Consider the following 21,902-nt stretch of genomic DNA (forward strand, 5'->3'; position numbering starts at 1 on the left):
TACTCTAGAAATGGTACCTATGCTCCAGACATTCTGTGCCTCTTTGGGTGGTATAGTGGGGCATGACAATTGTTAAAGGGAGGGTGGGATTTGACAGTTCTGTCCATACTGTCTACTGCCTGTGTGACTGTGGGTGAGTTCTTCTAACTCCCTAGGATTCAGTTTCCTCATTTGTTGAACAATGGCAGGATAGACAATGCTGATGTTTTAGGCTTCTTAGTTCTCATTGTCTCCCCTTGGATACTGGAACCATTACGGGATAAATAGGGAAACCCATTCATCAGAGAAATTTCTTCCTCATTTCCTGTGAGTTCTACAAGGGCATGGTCTGTATTTGTTTTAGTTTTGATTCCTCTTGCCCCAGATAGGGTCTCACATAGGCCAGGCTAGCCTTGAACCCCTAATATAGGTAAGAGTCGCCTTACCTCAGACCTTTCTGCCTCCTTCCAGGGGTTGATATTGTAGTCATGTATCACCACACATGGCTTGCATCTGATGGATGAATGGCTTCATATTTGACAAGCCGTTATGCCATGTCTTCTAGAAAGGCAGATGAGGTGCTGACACAGTAGATCCCAGTCTTGTCCTAGTGTCTGAGTCAACTGGTGACAGTGGACCCTCTCAGGAACAGGGAAGGTCAAACACAGGCGTGCATGGGAGAGACATGAGTCTCTCTTAGGCTGGAGGCATATTCTAGAAAGGGTTAGAGATCTTAACTCCAGGTTCAGAGTGCTTCCTTATTCAACAAGGTAAGAACTGGTACCCATTGCCATCCTGTTGTTGCAAAAACAGGAAGCTCAGGAATTACCTTCTTAGAGGACAAGGCTATCTGAGAGAGGAGATCACTGCTTCACTGTCAGCCTCTGCAGACTAGGTGGTTGGCAGTGAGAATATATTTTCTCTCTCTAAATTAATCACTGTTGGAAGCTGATCTCCTGGGGTTTTCTCACATGCTTTCTCCAGCATGTCCCTTCTCCTCCTTGTCCTTTCCCTGTTCTGTTCCTTCTTCTCTGTGGCAGCTGTTTAGCCTGAGATGGGAGATGGCCAGACAGGCGGTATGTGGAAACCCAATAGATTTCTGTGTGACTGCCTAGTTTGGGTTGAGGATGCGGTAGGGTGTGCCCATGCACCTCTCAAGGAAGGGAACAGGCTGACAAGTAGGCTAAGAAGTCCCACGTGCTGGACTCACTCTTGTTCAATATTCATGGAATTTCTAGAGATGGTAGAGAATCATTCCCAATGAAAACACGTCCACTCAGTGGAACTCTGAGATGGAAATTGGGGGACTGGTCACTTCCAGGTTGAATTTCATCAGTATTGGTAACATAGTGCTACTACTGCATGAAAGAAGCTGAGACTTAACCTCCTTTTTCTGAGATGAAATTTTATTATCTTCCTTGATTGAACATCTCTGGAGTCTAATCTCTCAAGGAAATAAGGTTTGTGGTATCAGGGTGTGTCTGAGTCTGTCTGTGTCTGTGTCTCTGTGGTGTGTGTGTGTTTGATCTGTGTATGTCTCTATGTGCATAAGTCTGTATCTGTGTGTGTGTGCATGTGTATGTGAGTCTGTGTATGTATATCTCTGTGTGTATGTGTTTATACACAGAAAGAAGAGAAATACACAGAATTATAAATAGAATTCTAAAGAACTTCTATGAAATACTTTGATCATGGTAAGTAGACATTCGAGGCAGAGAGGGGGGGAATTAAGAACAGCTGTTCCAGACTCACAGACCCATGTGATGGTTGTGTGAACGCTGACCCCAAAGTCCTGCATTGTTTCTGGAACAGTGGTCTAGAGTAGTTTGATCCTGTTACACAGACATGGAGCCTCGCAATTTTGTGGGCTTTCTGTGCATCTATCCCTAGCTATACAGGGAACACTCCATAGAGTTGTGAATCAGATCTCAGTCAAGGAAAAGAAATAATATTAGTTATCAGCACTATGCACAGCAGAGACCTTGAGTGGAGGATGCCAAAAATTCTGAACAGCTTTTCTACTTCAAGCACTTGAGAAGAGATTCCCTAGTACCTGTGTGTCCCCCTCCCCACAAAATCAAGTTACACATGAAGGAGATGGGCATGGAGGGAAATGGCATCCAACTTCAGGTTAGGGCTCTCTTTTCTCTCAAAGTTTTACGTGTGTGTGTGTGTGTGTGTGTGTGTGTGTGTGTGTGTGTGATTTCTAAGTATGGTCTCAGCACATCCCACCAGAGGAGTGAAAGGCAGCAAGAGTCTGGAGTAGAATTTCTACTATACAGGGATTTAGTAGTAGAATTTACTATACAGAAATTCTGAATTTGAAGCAGAATTGGAAACAACAAAAAGCCCATGTTCCTTGAGAGAGTGGGAGGTAAATTTAGATTTGGACAGTGGAGTCTGTGTGGCCATCCTGAATGTAGAAGCAATTCCCTTGTCTCAGCTGAGTTCTTGTCCAGAACACAGAAACTTGCCTCTCTCCTCCATGGGATCCTTGAGAGGATTTGGGAGCTTATGGATATAAGTACCTACACCTCGGGAGGTTTGCAGTAAGTGACAGCTGTGATTACAATATTCATAACCACAAATGAAGCTGGCAGTTAGTAATTAGTACATTAAAACTTTTTCCACTGTGTTCTTATGCATGTTGCTCCAGGCTCAGTTCCAGAACCCCAAACTAACCAGGTTTAGAAAATGTGGAGACATAAGATACTGGATGGTTGCACTTTCTGCTTTGGAGAAATGTTGCAGGGTGGGGAAATTCTTACTGGATTCAGAAATCATGCCTGAAGACAAAGTGCCTTTGATGGAGTGTCACCCATTCTATTCAGGGCACTGCTCCCTGTTTGGTGTGTCACTGGTAATAGCAGGTGCCCTCTTTAGGAGCACAAAAGAAGAAATATTCCTCCCCTGCTAGGATACTCAACCATGCTGGAAACATGAGCAGCAACTTCAAGTAGGGGTGGGGGATGAAGCTGAACAAAACAAGTTTCTGGTCCCTTCTCATCTTTCTCCTTGTATCCCAGGTCTGCACTCTGCTCGCATTCCCTGCCTCTCCCCTGTCAGTGGTTGAGATCTGTGTGTGATTCCTCCCATTGGCAGATACCAAGAAACTCATTTCTAAAGTGTCACATCTGTTTAGGAAGGGAACCTTTAACACACACCTTGGAAGGCAGGGTAGAGAGCACCCCAAACTCTTCCTGGGATGTACAGGATTGGTGGACCTGGTGCTGCATCTCCTTACAGATAAAGTCTGAACACCTCTGGAGCACTCCATCCCCATTCCCACCCTCTTGCTTTCTCTGTATAGTATGTGCTAGCTTGACTCTCCTTGACTTCATGTCCCCTTGTTCCTTCTGGCAAGCTTTGCTCTCACTTGTAGAGATTTTATTTTGACACAGACCCAGGCTTCCATTTTCCTCATCTTTCGAACTTTCTCAGATGCCCTGCTGCCCTGGCACATGGTTGAGAGCTTCTCTTTTTACCTCAGCTCCAAAGCGCACCACAAAAAGTCTGTCTACTAGAAGAAACATATTTATGGGTGAAGAGGTGTAGCCAGTCTTTTACTATTTTGTGGGTTCTTCTTTCTTCCACCTTTCTCCACCCTTTTTCTTCTGCCCTTTCAAACCTCTAGTCCTAATAAGAGAGAAAAAAAAGGATAGAGAGGAAAGAAAAGAAATCCTTGAATGAATAAAAGGGTACAAAAGAGGGTGACAGTATCATTAGACTACTTCCTGCTGATTAGGGGCATCAAGCTCCTTGGGGCAAGTTTGATCTTCTCCATCGGGATATCTAATTCCTTCTTTGTGCACAACTACTTAAGAAACTGTTAACAACAACCAACCTCTCCTCCCGGGGGCCTAGCATTTATATACCCTCTAAACACATCACACAATCGCAGAAACTATCTGCAGCTGGTATAATCACACCCATACTAGAGCACAAGGCAAATCATAGTCAGCTGCTGTGGACAAGCTGAAGCAGCCCAGTATCTCACACCTGGGATTAAAACAACAACAACAACAACAACATTTTTTTTATGATTTTTATGTATTTTTATGATTTTTCTGTGTGTTTTTAAAAAAGAAACCAAAATTTTAAAATTCTCACTACAAAGGGGTGAACACACCCTTTGTTATCTCTGCTTGCAGCTTTCCTGTCCCTTTGAATTGTGCATACCCACATTCTGTCTGCACTTGCAGACTCCAATGTCTTTTTAATATGCCAAGCACTGTTCTGCTATTCTAGATGATTCCATTGTATCTATAAAACTATCTAATCTTCACGACAATCCTGGAGCTGACACTAATATTTCCCCCATTTTCATGGAGGGAAAAATTAAGGTTCAGACTAGTATTACTATATTGGGAACGGATAGTCCCAGGTTTTACCTAAATAACCTTGGTTCATGGTCCCTACTCTGACTGTAGTATAAAGTGGTTTTCTTCATCTAAGGTTGTAATACAAGATAGACAGTGCTGTACTTTTGTTTTTGACGTGTCAGTTGGTAGTTACTTGTGACACTGAGACACTAGGGTCCATCTATCCCTCTCTTTCCTCTCCGCACAATCCCTCTCCTCACCATCTCTCTTTGCACTGCACCCCCATCTCAGTGTGCTTGCTTACTACTTCCTGCTGTCTCTGTCCCTCTTGTGTTTAGCCCCAGTCTCTTTAAGCTGGCTGCCTCTGTGTCTCCGTACATTCCCCTTCTTCCATCGATAGGTCTGTAGTTTCCACTTGTGACCCTGGTCCTGCCAGCTTCTCTTTTCTGTCTCTGTCAGCCTCTCTGTCTTACCCACACCCATCTCCACAGCCTCCACAGTCTCCTTGCTCCTTCCCTCCCGTGCTTCCCTTTGGTTGCCCTCTTGTTCATTCATTAGCTTCACTTACTGTGAGTGTAACCAAGAGCATGGCTGTGTGCATCCCTACCTCTCTGCCACCCCCTTCCCTTCTCTGTGCCTCTCAGCTGCAGATGGGAACCATGTTCAATCCAAGCCCTGTTCCTCACCGAAGAGTAACAGTGAAGTCAGGAAACATAGAAGAGAAAAAAAAGAACATCTTTGTATTTCAAGAGACCTCTGTATTTCAAGAGACCTCTGTATTTCAAGAGACCTCTGTATTTCAAGAGACATCTTGGCCACTTGGGACAAAAAAAAAAAAAGACTTCTCTTGGCTTATTTTATAAACTCTGAGGCTGAAGAATGCTATGCATACAGATGGGCCAGCTGGCTACTAGGCTTGGGGGATTGGTTAGAGGACTGTACAGTTCTCAGTCAGTACACCCGCAAAGCCAAGGCCTGTCTGAGGTTACACAGTCATGAGGCAGCCCTATCTCTCCTTAGGGCACTCAACAGAGAGAAGCACGTGCTCATAGGCTCTGTGAATAGGATAGTGGCCAATGGCCATAAACAATATGCCATAGATAACTGTGTCACCATGCAGACTGAGTCCACAGCAATTCAGAGACTTGAGCTAGAAACAAAATGGTCCTCTACCTTCTGCAGGTTTCCCTGCTCTTCCACACAGCCTTCTGCCATGTGCAGTGATTACTGAGGATCACATTCCCTGTGGCCTTTGTGTGAAAGGCCTGGAGTAGGATCCATTTATACCTAACTTTCTTGAGTCTGGCCTCTCTTGCTCTTTCCAGAGCCCCTCTTTCTGTGAACATTGTTCACATAGTGCTTTGTCTGCAGTCTCTACTTTAGGGTAGGGGTTGGTGACATGAACTTAACAAGATAGTGACCATTCAGTAAATACTCTGACTATCCAGCTGAATTGTAAAGATGTTGAAGGCATAGATAATATCTTCTATTGCTGCCTCTCTCCTTGGGCAGAGAGTCTGCTAGCATCAAAGCATCCAGATGTTCAGGCCCTGGAACCCAGCAGCTGCTGGAAGTGTGAATTCCTCAATGCTTCTTGAACTGCCTGCTCCAGAAGCCTGCCTCCCAGCAAAGGAGAGAGGGAGGGAGAGAGAGAGAGAGAGAGAGAGAGAGAGAGAGAGAGAGAGAGGCTTTAGTGACACAGAGCTTCACTCCTAACCCCAGCCTTGGAAACTGGGGCTTTTATGAAGTTCAGGCAAAATATGCCCAGAAGCTCTCCCTTATTTCCCTTGGACCCTCCGGGCAAATTGGATCAATAGCAGAAACTTGTAGAATTAACTGGAGATTTCTCTTTCTTTAGTCCTTCTGAGACCTGCTTTAGGGGAACTGTTTTCTTCACCCTGGGCAATAGAATGGAGTCCGGACAGACAAACCCAGTTAGGGTCCAGAACCAGAAAGGGGCCATAGACTCTCCCCTCAAACTACCTCAGTTTTCCACCTGTACTCTGATGGTACAGATGGTCTTCTGTGAATATCTCCCAATTCCTAGATCCTACAAAGTCTAAGGAGTAACCCTCCAATTTCTCTTTCACCTTTCATCCTAAGCCAACAATTCTTAACCTATGGTCATGACCCCTTTGGGAGTTGAACAACCTTTTCGCAGGGGTCAGCTAAGACCATTAGAAAACACAGATATTTACAGTAGTTATTTATAACATTAGCAAAATTACAGTTATGAAATAGAAACGAAAATAATATTATGGTTGGAGGACAACACAACATAAGGAACTGTTAAAGGGTCACATAATTAGAAAAGTTGAGGACATAAACCCTTGTGTCTTGCAATTTGATCTTTCTATCTCCACCCAGGCCTTTGACTTTAGGGCTGTTGGCTTCTTTCTTCATTTATCGGTAACTCCTTTGCCCCTGGGCTTGGTCTTTGAGTCTACATTCACCCGGTACCTTGCAAGCAACCTCCTTCTCAATTATATCTCCCAGGACTGTTTCTGGTTTGAAAGAGTTAAGTATGCGGATCCAGCCAGGAGAGCTGGGCAGGGCAGGAAGATAGAATGTCTCAGGACTGTGTTCTGAAAACTGGTGGTTTTCACATTCTACGTACTGGGAGCTGACAGGAAGTTAGACATATGTGCACACCATTTTGTGTGCATGATGGGGAGATAGAGACATTTTCATGTGTGATTGCCTTGGAACCTGCAAGAACTGAGGCTTCAGCCTTGAGGTTTGATTTGGGTAGGTTGGGGGAGGAACAGGGGAAATCTGTGCATTTAGTATGTATTGTCCCTCCCCTCTTCACCTGAAACCAAATTACTCCAGTTCATTCCAACCCAACCCAATGGGGGCTCTATCCCTTCGGCCTCCCTCAGGCCTACCAATGCCCTTTCTGGAATGGCAAAGGATAAGAAACAGGAAGTGTTGTGTACCAAGCTGAAGCTGGGAAATAATTACAAGGATTGCCGTGATAGCTCCCCATCACAGGTGCCACGAGCTAACTCTTAAGTGTTATAATTGATGTCCATTAGGAATAGCTTTCTCTTTATGATCTTCTAGAAAAAGAAGGAACATTTGAAAGTGCCTAATGCATTTCTCCGTGGGAAAGCACTCATTTCCGCTGGCACTTACTCCTAGCCCTCTGGCTTCTCCCTCCTCTCTCTCCCCCGTCATTCTTGATCTTCCTCTTTCTACTTAATAAAAAACACCTTTCACTGTGGCAATCCTTTGCAGCCTCCAAACCACTTTCCTATATATGACATCTTCCGAACAAAAAACCAGTAAGCATAGATTTTTAAATTTCAGTTAATAGATGAAGTTAAAAAAAAAAAATGTTTAATGACTTGGCCAAGGTCAGCATACTGAAGTAGTAAATGCGGGTTTTGTTCTTCTACCTCAAATCTTACCCATCACCTTGTTCTTTTCTCTAGCTAGTCTTCCCATCTCTGCCTACTTCCTCTTTTCTCCTGGGATTACGTTGTCAGACAAACCGTTGTTAAAGGTTTTCTGCTGTGGGGAAAGGCCTGTGATGTTGTACTAAAAAGGGCCTCCACCGTGGTGGTTGCTCAGTCAGGGGAGGGATGTGCTCTGACACTTGGTCCCCATGTGACAACATGCTTTTTTATTCCCTGCAGCCACTGCTAGAAAGCATAATAACAGTCACTCTTCCTGGCTCCACCTCGGTGTCGGTCATGTCAGGAAGCAGAAGGAGTAAGGTGAGGGCAGGGACTGTCAGAAAAAAGAGAAGAGGAGCCAAACAAGGGGCAGAAACACATTCCCAGGCAGCATCCCTGAAGGTACTCTACCCAGTGTGGAGCTGTGCCACTCTCTCTAGCTTTGCAGTGATGCAGACGCTTGAGGTAGTTAAGGGATTGCAGAGCACGGCGTGGCCTATCATTTCTAACTGGGGCTGCCTTACACTCTTCTTTGCCAACAAAGAAAGGAGGAGAAGAGGCATTCTGCTAGGAATCCTCACACCTGACCAGCTCAGCTTTGAACCACAAAGAGCATCTTATTCTCCATGAGAGAATGTCCAAGAAGCTCACCTTTCCTTCCTCTGAGACAACAGGCATCTGAATCCCAGGCACCTTCCTAGCAGATTTGCCATAGGGATTAGTGCAGACAATGGGTAGCTGCACCCCTGTAAGATAGCCAATGCCTGGGAATGCTAAATCACAGCTCTCTTGCCCTAATCTTATCACCTGCCATTGAGGATCAGACTATAAAAAGCACAGGTTTGTAAAGCTCAGTGCCCGTTATGTCATTGTGCAGAAGCAGAGGCTCAAAATAGTTCTCCCTCCCCAGCAGTTACTATGGCACCCTTTATATTAGGGGCTAATATTCCCCCCCCACACACACACCACCCCTGGAAAGTCAGCCTGACACTAAGCCCTCCTTTGGCATTCTCCTCTGGCAGGTGAGATGCTAACTCATCATGGACTCCTAGGATACTTTGCTTACCCATGGTCCTTACATGCTGGCCCAGCATCTCTCTACCCTCCCCGTTGCTGGTGATAAAGAGGGAGGGAGACACCTATCAGGATGAAAATCACACAGAGAAATCCCACTCCATGGCAAGCAGGCACTTCGGCCTCAAGGCTGCTGGTGGGATGGACCAACTCAGATAACAGCAAGGTTAGGCCAGAGTAATTTTCTAGATAGGGAAAGATACCTGAAGGGACTTTGCACTAGAGTGAGAGTGCTCACTAACATGTGAAATATGCATTTCTGTGTCGTTAATTTCATCCACGCGTCACTCTCTTGTGTTTGGGAACACATTTCTTCTGAGTGGAACCACAGACAAACCCTGGTAAGTACAGAACAGATACATGAGTATTTATGTGCTGCAAGCTCACATGATATGCTTATGTGTGAGTGCTCTATGTAATAAAAGGAGTTACAAAGAATGCATTTGTGTTCAATGAGAGGCCATGAGGGGGTGAGAGGCCCATTGGCTCTGGGCTGGCAGTGCCAAGGCGTGCTACTCTCTGTGAGGCAGGTTCCGTAATGAGTCTCTCGACACTCGGCAGTTTTCTATACAGCTTTCTGAGATCCACAAAACCCTGTTCGCTCATGCATTGCTAACAAGCCAGAGGCGACAAGCCAATGTGCACAATGGGACTGAGAGAGAAGGCGGGAAGAGAGGTCCATGTCTACTTGGCCACTCTGCAACTTGCTAGCTAGCATTTTGCTTCTGTCTTGCAAACTCAATGCAGCCTCTATGCATTCTGTGTCCCCTGCTCCAAACAGCAACAAAAATAAGCTCAGTAGTCATTTTGTAACTCTAGCCACCCCTGTCTCCCCCCAAATCCTGCTCCCCTCTCTCCTGGCTCTCCTTTCTCTCTTTCTCAGCTCCCACTGAATTAGATTAGTCACATTCTTAATTAACTGTGCTGGTAAGAGCTCTATTAGGTATTAAATGTTTGTCACAATCCAATTAAAAAATCCATCACAGCAGGACAGGTTTTCTGAGGCCTAGCAGACCGATGTGCTGGGGGGGCCCCCCAATATTCTGCTACCTGAGGAATGGAGAAAAGGAATACGACACAAAAGAGCCAGAAAGGGCTGCTCAAGGGAGGTCACCTGGCCTGTGCTGGGGTGTCACTGTCTGAGTACCCCAAGTACCTTGAGGACTATCATAGGGACTGAGCATCCTTAATTTCCCGCTGCTATCTCTACTTAGCATAAGAGGTAGTTGTCCACCCTGGTTAATAGCATCTCAATATCGCATCTCCCTATGGAGTAAGAGTGTAAGCTCATTAGCACCTGTGTGTACATGCACACATGGGGAGGACTGGAATGAACTGACATGGAGAAGGGCCAGGGCCAGATAGACAGCTTAAACTTAGTAGGAGGGGATTTTGGTGTGTGTGTGTGTGTGTGTGTATGTGTGTGTGTGTGTGTGTGTGTGTGTGTGAATGTCATGGCTACAAGTTGTGGTTTTCATAAGTCCAGCTCTAATTTGTTACTCACAACTCTTCAGAAGTAACTGTTCTAGTCAGGCCTGTCTTTCTATTTATTTATTTATTTATTTATTTATTTATTTATTTATTTATACAAATACTCCAGAAGGGAGCTAATGTCCCAGGCCCTTTTCTTGGTGGGGTCCTATCCACTATTTATTTATTTATTTATTTATTTATTTATTTATACAAATACTCTAGAAGGGAGCTAATGTCCCAGGCCCTTTTCTTGGTGGGGTCCTATCCACTATTTATTTATTTATTTATTTATTTATTTATTTATTTATTTATTTATTTATACAAATACTCCAGAAGGGAGCTAATGTCCCAGGCCCTTTTCTTGGTGGGGTCCTATCCACTCCATTTCTTTCCTGGCCAGGCTGACCACCCTTCAGCCTTGTTTCCTGAGCTGTGAGTTTGATGAACAGATCTCTAATTCTCCACATCGTTACTGCAGTGCAGCCCTGAGAGAGGGTGAAGAGAGACACCTCAGTGCCGGGCACACCATTACCACCGTTACCATGGAAAACATCTCATCACCTCCCTGGTTTGATTCTACTTGAGCTTTGGCAGTTTGGGTCCCACCCTTGTGTGTTTTTTTTTTTTTTTTTTTTTTTTTTTTTTTTTTGAGTTTCTTGTTCTTTAGATCCATGTTTTGTGGCTCTGGAAATAGCAACAAATATACAATAATTGTGTTATCATGATTGATACACAAAAAATGCTTTTCACTCCATTTTTATTGCAGTCTACTGTCTGTATGGATGCATCTTAAAATTCAGACTTTCATTGGAGACTGCCTGGATCTATCTGGCCGAGAGGAAGTTGTTTATTCATTGGGTTGTAAGGTCTCAAGGGACAGGAAGCATGATTCATCCATGGGTCCATCCTCCACAGGATGCTGGGCAGAATTCACGGGAGATGCTTCAAAGCGTTTGTTGAGTGACTAAATGAATGAGCTCATATGCAGGACTCATGTTTTTAAGTCTCTCAGGGCTCCAAGCAAACATTTCATTGTGTGTCCTGAGCCTGCTCTTTGGTTGGTATGCTCTGGATTCTCTATAAGAGTCACCTGGTCTGTCTTGACTTATGAGTTCCCAAAGGGCAAGATCACAAACTGTGCTTGTTTGTGACCCTTCTATCACTCCTCTGCTCTCTAGTCTTCCAGTTGGTGTTTGCCCTAGGGGTCAGCAGGAAGAAAACCCAACTGGAGGGTACAAGAAAGAACCCTACACCCTTTCCACCCCACCCAAGTTTACAATTTGATTAGGAGACAGAATATTCAGAAGAAATTAAATAGCAAAACAAAGGCAGAGGGACAGTGCAATGGGTCAGTAGGGAAAGGCACCTGCCACCAGGCCTAACAATTTAAGTTCAGTTCCTGGGACTCACATGTTGAAAGAAGAGAGCTGATCTCTGCAAGTTCTCCGACCTCTGCATGTGTACTGTGGCGCACATACACACAAATAACTAAACATAGTTTAAAAGGTTTTGTTTTGAAATCTTCATAGATATATTTAAGGGTTCCTAGGGAAAGATGGCAAGGTACCATTCTTGGGAATTTAGAGAGAAAAATGGACCTGTGGGTCCCAGAGGCTGGAGACACGTGGCAAGTGGAACAGAAGTTAGGAAAAGGTCCTAGCGCAAAGCAACGGTGACATTTCCAGGCAGAGGAAAAAGCATGAGAGATACAGACTGGGAGTGAGCTGTAAGTATGCTGATTGAGCAAAAGGGTGATGACTGGCGCCTAGCAGGAAGCAGCTTTTCAGAAGATGCTTCCGAACTGAAAGGGAATTGTGAAAGCAGACTGATGACAATGATAAATCAGACAGAAACCGGCAGGATGCACAACTTTCTCCTCAGCAAGCTCAGAGCATGCTGGAAGCCCAGGGTTGCTGGGCAAGGACAGCAACTTGGAATTTTCTTAGTTACAGAGAAAAGGGGCTGTGGAGTGTCCTCTGGCCTTGTTAGAATTCACCTCTAGGACACATGGGCTTGTAGCTTATGCAGTGGGGATCTTTGCTGAGCTGGCTAACAGAATCTGTCTCAGTAGGGACTGATGGCTGTCACTGAGTGGATAGCAAGTGACAAAATCAGTTTGACAGAAGAGTGACATTTGGGATTGTCCCATCTTCTATTTGCTACATCTAGAAAATAAAATAAAATTGATAACTGGGCTTTGGTGACACATGACTGCAATCTTAGTACTTAACAGGCAGAGACAGGGGAATCAGAAGTTCAAGGCCAGCTGTGGCTACAAAAGAAGTTCAAGGTCAGCCTGAACTACAGGAGACTCTATTTCAAAAACAAAACAGCTGCAAAGCCAAAAATAATAACATTGCTCATGTTATCACTTTTCCCATTGAGGATGAGTCCCTAAGTCAAAATGTCTTATCTGTGAGTGTCTCTCCTTGTCTTTTTTGGTCACTGGTGGACACATTAGGGACCAGAGCAGGTAAGGTAGGCAAAGCACAAACAAGTGCCTGTGTTTGGCACTTTTGCTCAAAGTATTTCATTTGGTCTTCACAATATGTCTGCAAAAGAAGGTTTTATTGTACTCATGAGGAAGTAGGAACTGAATCTGCATCACTCCATCTGTTTCTTTATCCAAACATTTGTTGGCTGTCTACAATAAACCAGCTCCTCTGTAAGAGCCAAACCTGTGCCTTTCATGGGAAGGTCAGCATTCCTTCCCACCCCACCCCCACACCACTGCATACAGAGAGCCCTAATTTACAGGCGATTTTTTTGGATAAGCAGGCACACAGAGCTCTCAGATTCAGCTAGAGTTTCTCAAGACATTATTTTCGACTAGCAAGTACAATTTTCTGGGCCTAATATAATCAGGACCTAAGGTAGACCTTGCTCTATTCCTGTGGGTTTACCTATTAAGTTTCCAGTATAAGTATATCCTGTTAACTCCTTGGCACATAAGTATACTAAAGCATATATGTTATATGGGATGACAAGGTAACTGGATGTCCCGTATTTTATTTGGCAGCCTTATCTGGTTGGGTGTGATATAGTTGTGTATACCCCATACAGGTGTCCTGGCACCCAAGAAGTTCCTGGGATGCTAAGTAGCTACTGCCTATGGATAAATGAGACTGGATGCCATACCTTCACTCTGCTCCATATGGCCAGCTTTCCAATAAGCGTCTGACCTGGGTGGGCTCTGTTCTTGCTTCTTCTGGATCCTTATGACCAGGTACAAAGGAAGAGTTCTATGGATTCCCCTACCTAAATGACCACAGGATCCTCAAAACTCAAAGCCAACACGTCCATAGTGAAAACTTCAACATTCCCCAAACCTGCACTGTCCCCAAGTATCTGAACCCTACCTACAAACCTGTGTCATTCATTCTCTTTCTTGATGCTAGTAGGTATTCGGCACCTATAACCTTCTCTTCTGTCTCAACTCCCATCCTATTCTTTTTTCCTCACCTCCATCTGTGGCTTTAGTTACAGTCATCATTGTCCTTTCCCTGAATTACTTTAGCAGTCTTGAACTCATGTTCCTTCTAATCTAGCCCCAAATAGAGTACTATCAGGATGAAGATCACTAGATGTAAACTGGATTCTGGATAGGACCATAATCATATTTCCCTGTCTTCCCCACCCATAGGTTCCAGAATGGCATTAAAATCCTGAGCCTTGCACACAGGCCTGTGATGAACTGTGACTCCAACAATTTCTCTCTTCATCCGAAACCACGTGCCTTCCTCAATATATTATAGCCTTGCCTCACTAACTTAGCTTTTAAACTTTAGTGTAATTGTTCTCTTTCCATGAGCATATCTCCGGAACCAAGGATTTCTAGATATTTCTTTATGTCCCTCCCCTTCACCCTGGCATGCTACTCTCCATCCATTAGCATGGACACCCTGCATATAGCTTCTCATTCCTGTGCAGCACCGAGTCTAACATGTGTTACAATGCACACTAAATGGTAGCCGAGAAGCAAGTGAATAAGGAACTACTAGGCAAGGCTAAAAGCCCATTTCCTTACCAAGTGCCAACTTGCGATAAAATGCTTCTCTCCCCTCAGTTCCCAGATGCTACCCATTTCTTTGATGTCCTTTCTCGTGCCCTAGTGCAGGTGGCAAGAGCAGCCACATCTCAGCAGCTTTCTCTCACCTGGCCTTGTGTCCTGGATCTGAGCTCTCGGGTGTCACGCCGCTAGATCCATGCATTTACTTCAATCCCCAGACAGGCTTTGACAGATCTCAGGGGTTAATGAAGCAACCAGCCTCGTGCCCCAGGAGGCAGGAAATACTGCAGTGGCAGAGGTCACAATGTGAGTGAAATGAATTTCATGACCCCAATCCAGTCCCTATGAGGACATTCTCCAGACTTTGAAAACTCAGAGTAGACCATTAACTGTTGGCTAACCGTTGTAAAAGAGAGAAGAGGGGATATGCAATCTAGACAGAGAGGAGGACCCTGCTGCAAGCTATACAGAGAGAGGAATACTGAAGAATTCCATCAGGAGGACAAAGCCCTGTCCTGCTCTGACACATTCTTTCCACAAAGTGCAGGCTTTTGGTAGCTGCTCTGGACTTGGAAATTACCAGAAGCCAGAGAGGTTTTCAAGAATCTGAAGAGGAAACCTTGCATAGCTGTGCTTAAGAGAAGCGCCCCCTCTTCTCTCTTCTTGTTCACTACCTCGACTTCTCACGACCAGCTCTACAACCTCACATCTGACAGCTCTAGTGTTTCCCTCAACATTACTGGCCATTCACCAGAAACCCCAGCCTGGTTGCTAATATTTGTACTTGTGTAGGAACTGTTTTTTTGCTGTTGTTGTTGTTGTTGTTTTTTTTTTTTATCATTTAACTCAAGTTTCTACTGGAAAACACCCACCTGGGTAATTACACGCTCTTGACTGAAGCATGTACAGTTTTACTAAAATGTGGTTTATCCATGAGCAATATATTGTGTGGAGGGGAAAAGAGGGAGCTGGAAAGTCACCTCACATTGCTGCTGATTGCACAGCTGACCTGTTTCATGTGGCCCATGGCATATGGTTCAGAGGAGACTCAGGTATGGAGCTGGATAGACTTTAAGGCTTCCATTCATTGGCTTTCATCCACCACACTGCCAGCCAGGCTCTATGCTTAACTATGGGCTTCTGGAGAATTCTTTCTGTTCTCTATTACAGGGAAGGAGGGGGTCACTGCAGAGCTGTAATTATAGCGGCTACTCCACTTTATTTTTCATCTACTTTTCTCTCATTATCTCTTCATCACTCTCAGCCCCTAGTGAGATAATTCATTATCACTTACTGTTGCCTGCTGGGAGAATATAGGGAAACCAAGGCAGGAGCAGATGCTCAGGCTTCTCATGAGATAGGGAATCTGATGACTCTGGGACAATTCTGGCCAGCTGTGATTCCCAGTGTAGACCTTTCTCAGCTCTGAAGCCTTCGACATTGCAGAGGCCTGGGACCAGGGCATCTGTGCTGCTAGGCAAGGAGACACAGGGCCGCAGGAGACAAGATTGGAGGAAAGCAGGTCAGAGTGCAGCCTCACCTCTCACCATGCAATGGAACTCACATAAGTCATTTGCTTCTTTCTGCTTGCTTATTCTTAAAAGGGAGGCTATGCTTGTGCCTTGTAGAGCTGTTGATATCATTAGAGGATATATATACTATTTGCATGGCGCTAGTCATGGCAGGGGTTCAAAATAAAACAAAACACAAAAGGCAATTCTTATGCCTGTTAGAGTAGCATTCAGTGCTACCCCCTGGCTTCTTTTGAGATGCCAGGTGACTACCACCATAATTTGCCTCTCCCACCTTCCACACTTAAGCAATGGACCCACTCTACTTTTGCTAGAAAGGATTGTATCCTGGAACCTGGTAAGCTAGTCTCAGAGAGGCATGGTTAAGGAACATCACCTCCTTGTTATGGGGACACCATACTGCATATGTGGGTGGCATTGAAGAAACCATGGCACGTGTCAAAGAGCAGCACTGGGCTGCGCACAACAGAAAACATTTCTCCTCAAAAAAAAAAAAAATACCATCAAAATCACATGACCACTTAGAAGTTACCCCATGGCTCTCATCCTGCATTCTTTTCTCAGACAAGATGCTTTGTGGGTATCTTAGTTAGGGTGTCCATTGCTGTGAAGAGACATTATGACCAAGGCAACACTTTTTTTTTTTGACAGGATTTCTCTGTGTAGCTCTGGCTGTCCTGGAACTCACTCTGTAGACCAGGCTGGCCTTGAACTCAGAAATCCACCTGCCTCTGCCTCCCAAGTGCTGGGATTAAAGGCATGTGCCACCACTGCCTGGCCAAGGCAACACTTATAAAGGAAAACATTTAATTGGGGTTGGCTTACAGTTTCAGAAGTTCAGTCCATTATCATCATGGTGGGAAGCATGGCAGCATGCAGGCTGACATGGTTCTGGAAGAGCAGAGATTTCTATATCTTGGTAAGAAAGCAACCAGAAGAAGACTCAATTCTGCAGTCATCCAGGAGGAGGGCACCTTCTACACTGGGTGGAACCTAAGCTCAGAACCTCAAAGCCCACCCCTGCAGTGACACACTTCACCCAACAAGGCCACACCTCCTAACAGTGCCACTTCGTGGGCCAAGAACAATAGGTAATGTCATTCAAACAGATTTCTTGGGTACATGGTATGTAGGATGCACCCAACCCACATCAGTACAGGGGGGGGGGTAATCTACTCCCATTAAAGCTGGTTGAAACACATTGATTATCCAAGAGCTTCTCAAATGGAAAAAAAGGACATAGACACCGTTTGGAGATCCCACTAAACATGCAACTTCCGATCCAACAAGTCTGGAGTTAGGATGAAGAGTCTACATCTCCTCTTATGCTTCCTCCTCCTATTTGTCCCATTTCTCATCCTACTCTTTTTTCCCCTCCCCTTCTTCCTGTTCTTTCTCCTCCTCTCCTATCATTCTTCTTTTTCTTCTGTTTTGTTGAGATAGAATCTTATCATATAGTTCAGTCCAACCTTGAACACATAATCAATGCTTTGGCCTCAGCCTCTTGAAAGCTTGGTATACATATAGGAGCCATCATTTATAGCTAGAGCCTTCTGCATTTGTAACATTCTACTAGTGCTAATTCCTTGGCCATACTGTGAGTAGCCAAACTGTGTTAATGAGGAAGTTTCTAGAACATTTTTAGATAAAAGGGAAGATCCATCTTGAGTCTAACCATCCTGCACATTCTGATCTTGGGCTGAAAAAAGAAGGAAAAAAGCAAACAAAATGACATCATTTATTTCTGTCTATGTCTTGACTATGGTCTGTGACCAAATACCTCACACTCCTAATATTGTGCTTTCCCCTGTTTGGTGGACTGTACCCTCAAACTGAGCCAAGCAGTGGTTCTCAACCTTTGTAATGCTACAGCTCTTTAATACAGTTCCCATGTTCTGGTGATCCCCACCCCCCAACTACAAAGTTATTTTCATTGCTATTTCATAACTGTAATTTTGCTACTGTTATAAATCATAATGTAAATATTTGTGTTTTCTGATGGATGGTCTTATGCAACTCCTGGGAAAGGGTCATTGGACAGCCAAAAAGGTCGTTACCCTCAAGTTGAACTGCTGTTCACTCTTGCGTTTTCAAGCTGCTTTGGGCAATATTTTGTTACTGTAATTGGAAACAAAATCTTCGGAACCTGTATGTCTTACTCTCACAGACAGGAAACTAGTCACAGGACCCCTGCACATGGGAAGGCTGGCTGCCAAGAAGAAAAACAAGTCAAAAAAAGTAACTGTTCATCAGATAGCTACTGAAACTTAGAAGTGACCTCCCAGGGCAAACTTCTTCCCCAGGGCAAGAGTGGCCATGTCTTTGGCTTCCTTCAAAGATGGTTCAGCCTCTGGTCACAAGGCACCCACATGAACCCACTGTCTTCACCATACTCAGATGGCAGAATGTCCTGAAGAACAACTGAAGTGCATACTTCCTGGGTCCAAAGAGTAAGCCAAAGATTCCTTGCAGCACCATTGAGTTCGACATCATTGACAGAGAGAAGATACCCACTCCTGCTTCCATACTAGCTTGCATAAGATTCAAATCCATCCATCCATCCACCACACACTATTAGCCATCTGCCAGATGCTCACACCAAGCCTGACTCTGAATAGGTACAAAAGAAGCACTTAGCCTGTCTGATTTCTTTATGGAAGACAAGGAGACAAGTCTAGAAGACAGGACAGTAAATTATCAGGAGCTGTATCATGGGACAGGGATACTCAGAGCAATGGGCATCCATTAGGCTTGATGAAAGAGATGAATCGTGGAAGTGTCTGGGGTAAGAAAGTTATTATGTCAAGGTGGCTGGGGCAATTGAAAGAGTTCAGGAAGAAAGAAATAAGAAACATAGGAAATACGACATATACTCTGACAGAGCTATATGGTGACCTTATTAAATATCATGATTTATTGCCTTGGTCTTTCTTGCCCAAACCTGGATATTTGACACTATTCTTAATACCCAAGACCCAAATCTCCACCCTCTCCTTGCTCATCTGTGAATTCTGGTTATAATCTCTATGTGCTAACCTTGACTTGTTCCTTAAAACAGAGGAACAGGCAAATGTCAGAACTCCAAATTCTTCTAAACATTCACCCTTGGGTTAGGTGGTCTGAGAATAGAAACTGTAATTTCCCCTTGCAGATTTTGGACAGACTGGCTTTACATGCTCCTAAGTTTATGAACATTGAATGCATCATCCTTTCTGGGTCAGAGAATGGCTATGGAGGACATTTCGTCTGCTCTGAGAGGATGCACAGTTGAGATGCCTAGAACTAGATGATAACAAGAGGTACAAAGTGGGAATGGAACCCAAAGTCAGGAAATATGATTGGAATGAACCAGGAAGGGAGATGGGAGATAAAGGAAGAGTAGAGACAGTAAACATAGAAGGGAAAAATCAAAGTCAGAAAAGAAGGTTCTTGAAGGGAGAGAAACATGTATTTGTGGTCATGGATGCAGCCTTAATCTCTTTAAATTTTCCTTCATTGATTGGGGATTTGCATCCCAATCCGTTGCTAAGGGAAGGCATTTATTTTACTCCCACTGTGCTGTTAAAGACTATAGAGCTGTCCTTGGGTGGAGCTGGAGGCACAGTGCCAAACCAGGTAAGGAGGAATTCTAGAAACTTCCGTCAGTAAAGCCTTCCTCCAATGTTCCTGAATAAAGTGTCACTTGGATGCCCCACCCCAGCTTTGACTTCCTATCTCACTATTTATTGTAGTGCCACAAAGCTGCTGAAAGCACCCTTTTACTTTGTCATTTCTCAAAAGCCTAAGGATCAGGAATTCAGATAGGGCCAGTAGGGTGCCTCATTATCTCTTACTTCTCTGGTCAGTTGGGGCTGGTGTGGCCCAGATTTCCTTTTCACTATTGCAAGTCTAGCACCTCTGCACAGGTGGCTCCTTCCACCACAGCTTGGCTCTGAAGCCTCTATTCTTGATATTGATTGAAATCCTTGGGGCTCCGTGAAGCTGGTGGAGAGCAGGAGCTCTGTGAGGGAATGTGGGTGACAGTGAGATGAACAAATCGCTGGAGACACTGCCACAGAAAATGCTCACAAACATCCTGATTTTGTGGACTAAGTGCTGTGGTGATGAACTAGTATGACCAACATCATGCCCTTCACCTTCAAAGACCCAAACTATCTGTTGCTTCCTCTTCCTATTTTAGGGCCCCAATCCTGCTTATCCTCAGACACCTTAGCCAGGTCAGCAGAAGAGGTACAGACTTCTTCCATTCCTGGGAAGCCATTGCTGACTCAGCACTCAACTATTTTTTTTTGGGGGGGGGGTGGGGGGTGTCTGGTTTTGTTTGTTTGTTTGTTTTTCTGGTAGTCCCTTTCCTCCTTTCCCTTTCCCTTTCCCTTTCCTTTCCTTTCCTTTCCTTTCCTTTCCTTTCCTTTCCTTTCCTTTCCTTTCCTTTCCTTTCCTTTCCTTTCCTTTCCTTTCCTTTTCTCTTCTTTCTTTCTTTCTTTCTTTCTTTCTTTCTTTCTTTCTTTCCTTCTTCTTCTTCTTCTTCTTCTTCTTCTTCTTCTTCTTCTTCTTCTTCTTCTTCTTCTTCTTCTCCTCCTCCTCCTCCTCCTCCTTTTACAGTTTTAATATCTATTTATCATCTATATCTTCTATTATCTATCATCTATCTCTATCTTCTGTTGTCTACTTATGTTCATCTATCCATCACTCTATATCTATCTGTCTATTTATAATCTATCTATCTATCTATCTATCTATCTATCTATCTATCTATCTAATCTATCATTTACTTTGTGTGAGTATGTGTATCTATGCATGTGTGTTCATGTTCACTCATTATGGTGTGGATTTAGAGGCCACAGGACAATTTTCAGAAGTTAGTTCTCCCCTCCCACAAATGTGGGTTCCTGGAATCAGAATCAGATCATCAGGCTTGGTGGAAGGAAGTGCCTTTATCCACTGAGCCATCTCACTGGCTCAGCTTTTCTTTTCAAATTAATACATATGTATTATATACCATATTTGTTCTTATTTGCCACCACTGCCTTTCTCCATCTCTTGCCCTAATCTTGCTGCTCCTCTCCTCTGCTTTCATGTCTCAAGTGTTGCACTGCTTGCCTCTCTAATCTCCAAAGCCAATCCTGTTAGGTCCAATTGAATTGGAGTTCCATACTCCAAAGAACTGTGGCCTTTTCCTTCTCTCCCTCCCTTTCTTCATCTCTCCCTCCTTCTCTCTCTCCCCCTCCCTCCCACTGTCTATGATTATAACTAGGCAAGTCTTTTGTGATTTCCATAAATACTCAATAAGCAAACTTTGATAAACGCCCCGTGCTTCTTAAAGACCTTTAATAACCATTCTCACTTGCTATGCATGGTCATCCCAGGGTGTAAACAAAGTCTGTTACTGATAGAGAGACTGAAGTATATGAAAATGGAAAAGATTCAACTGGTCACTGACAATAGGAAATCTACAATCCCTCCTATAGGTCTCTTTAAGCTGGTTGGATGGTCACATTTCCATGGGGCTGAGGGAGTATTTCTGGAGCTATGCTCAGTTTCTGTGCTGGCCTGGGCACTGTAGGAACCAAAGGACCAGCTCATTTGCAAATGCCAGTTTTGCTTTGGTCAGTACATCTAAGTCACATCTCATGCAGCTTTCGTCAGAGCTTTGGCCAGTTCAGTGCCCTCATTGTAATGACATGGAGACTGAGTTGGAAGAGATTGGTATGAGTTTCTGGAAGTCACTCAGGTTGTTACTGTTGGGAGAAACACATCTCTGGCAAACAATGAGTGTCTAGGACAGGGAGCCTTAATTTTCTGGCACTCACCCCAGATCTACCTTTAAAATTAACTTTAGAAAAAAATTACTGTGACAAAAGTTAAGATTAGTGATGAAGGAAAGACAAAACCATCATAATTACCCAATTGCTTGAACACCTGTGTTTTCCTAGCAACCTGCTACTTCTCTCCACCCCTCCTTTTAGGATATTGTCAGCTGCCAGGTCCTACAACACTGTGCTTTATGCAGTTGTGGTCTCTGTGGGGCATCTAGGTCTCTGTGATCAAAAGGAAGCCTCCTTCCTTTTGTGGGAAGCAGAGCTTGTGGGTCTGTTCATTTCAGCTCCTCTAT

The 21,902-nt window shown here is 44.2% G+C and overlaps 1 protein-coding gene and 1 long non-coding RNA gene across 5 annotated transcripts in view; one reads left to right on the forward strand and one right to left on the reverse strand.

Moving 5' to 3' along the window:
* LOC143443804 (uncharacterized) overlaps positions 1–14,475 on the reverse strand; it is a 32,625-nt gene extending 18,150 nt beyond the window's left edge. Inside the window, exons 1-2 of the long non-coding RNA XR_013113095.1 lie at positions 14,405–14,475; positions 13,388–13,507 (exon numbers count right to left, since the gene is read on the reverse strand). This is a non-coding gene — a long non-coding RNA (uncharacterized LOC143443804). The remainder of the gene's footprint in view (positions 1–13,387; positions 13,508–14,404) is intronic.
* Positions 1–21,902, forward strand: part of Tnr (tenascin R) — a 393,934-nt gene that overhangs the window by 58,792 nt on the left and 313,240 nt on the right. The gene's annotated exons all lie outside the window — the stretch shown is intronic.

The sequence above is a fragment of the Arvicanthis niloticus genome, chromosome 10 (genome assembly GCF_011762505.2).
Source record: "Arvicanthis niloticus isolate mArvNil1 chromosome 10, mArvNil1.pat.X, whole genome shotgun sequence".
NCBI classification, from domain to species: domain Eukaryota; kingdom Metazoa; phylum Chordata; class Mammalia; order Rodentia; family Muridae; genus Arvicanthis; species Arvicanthis niloticus.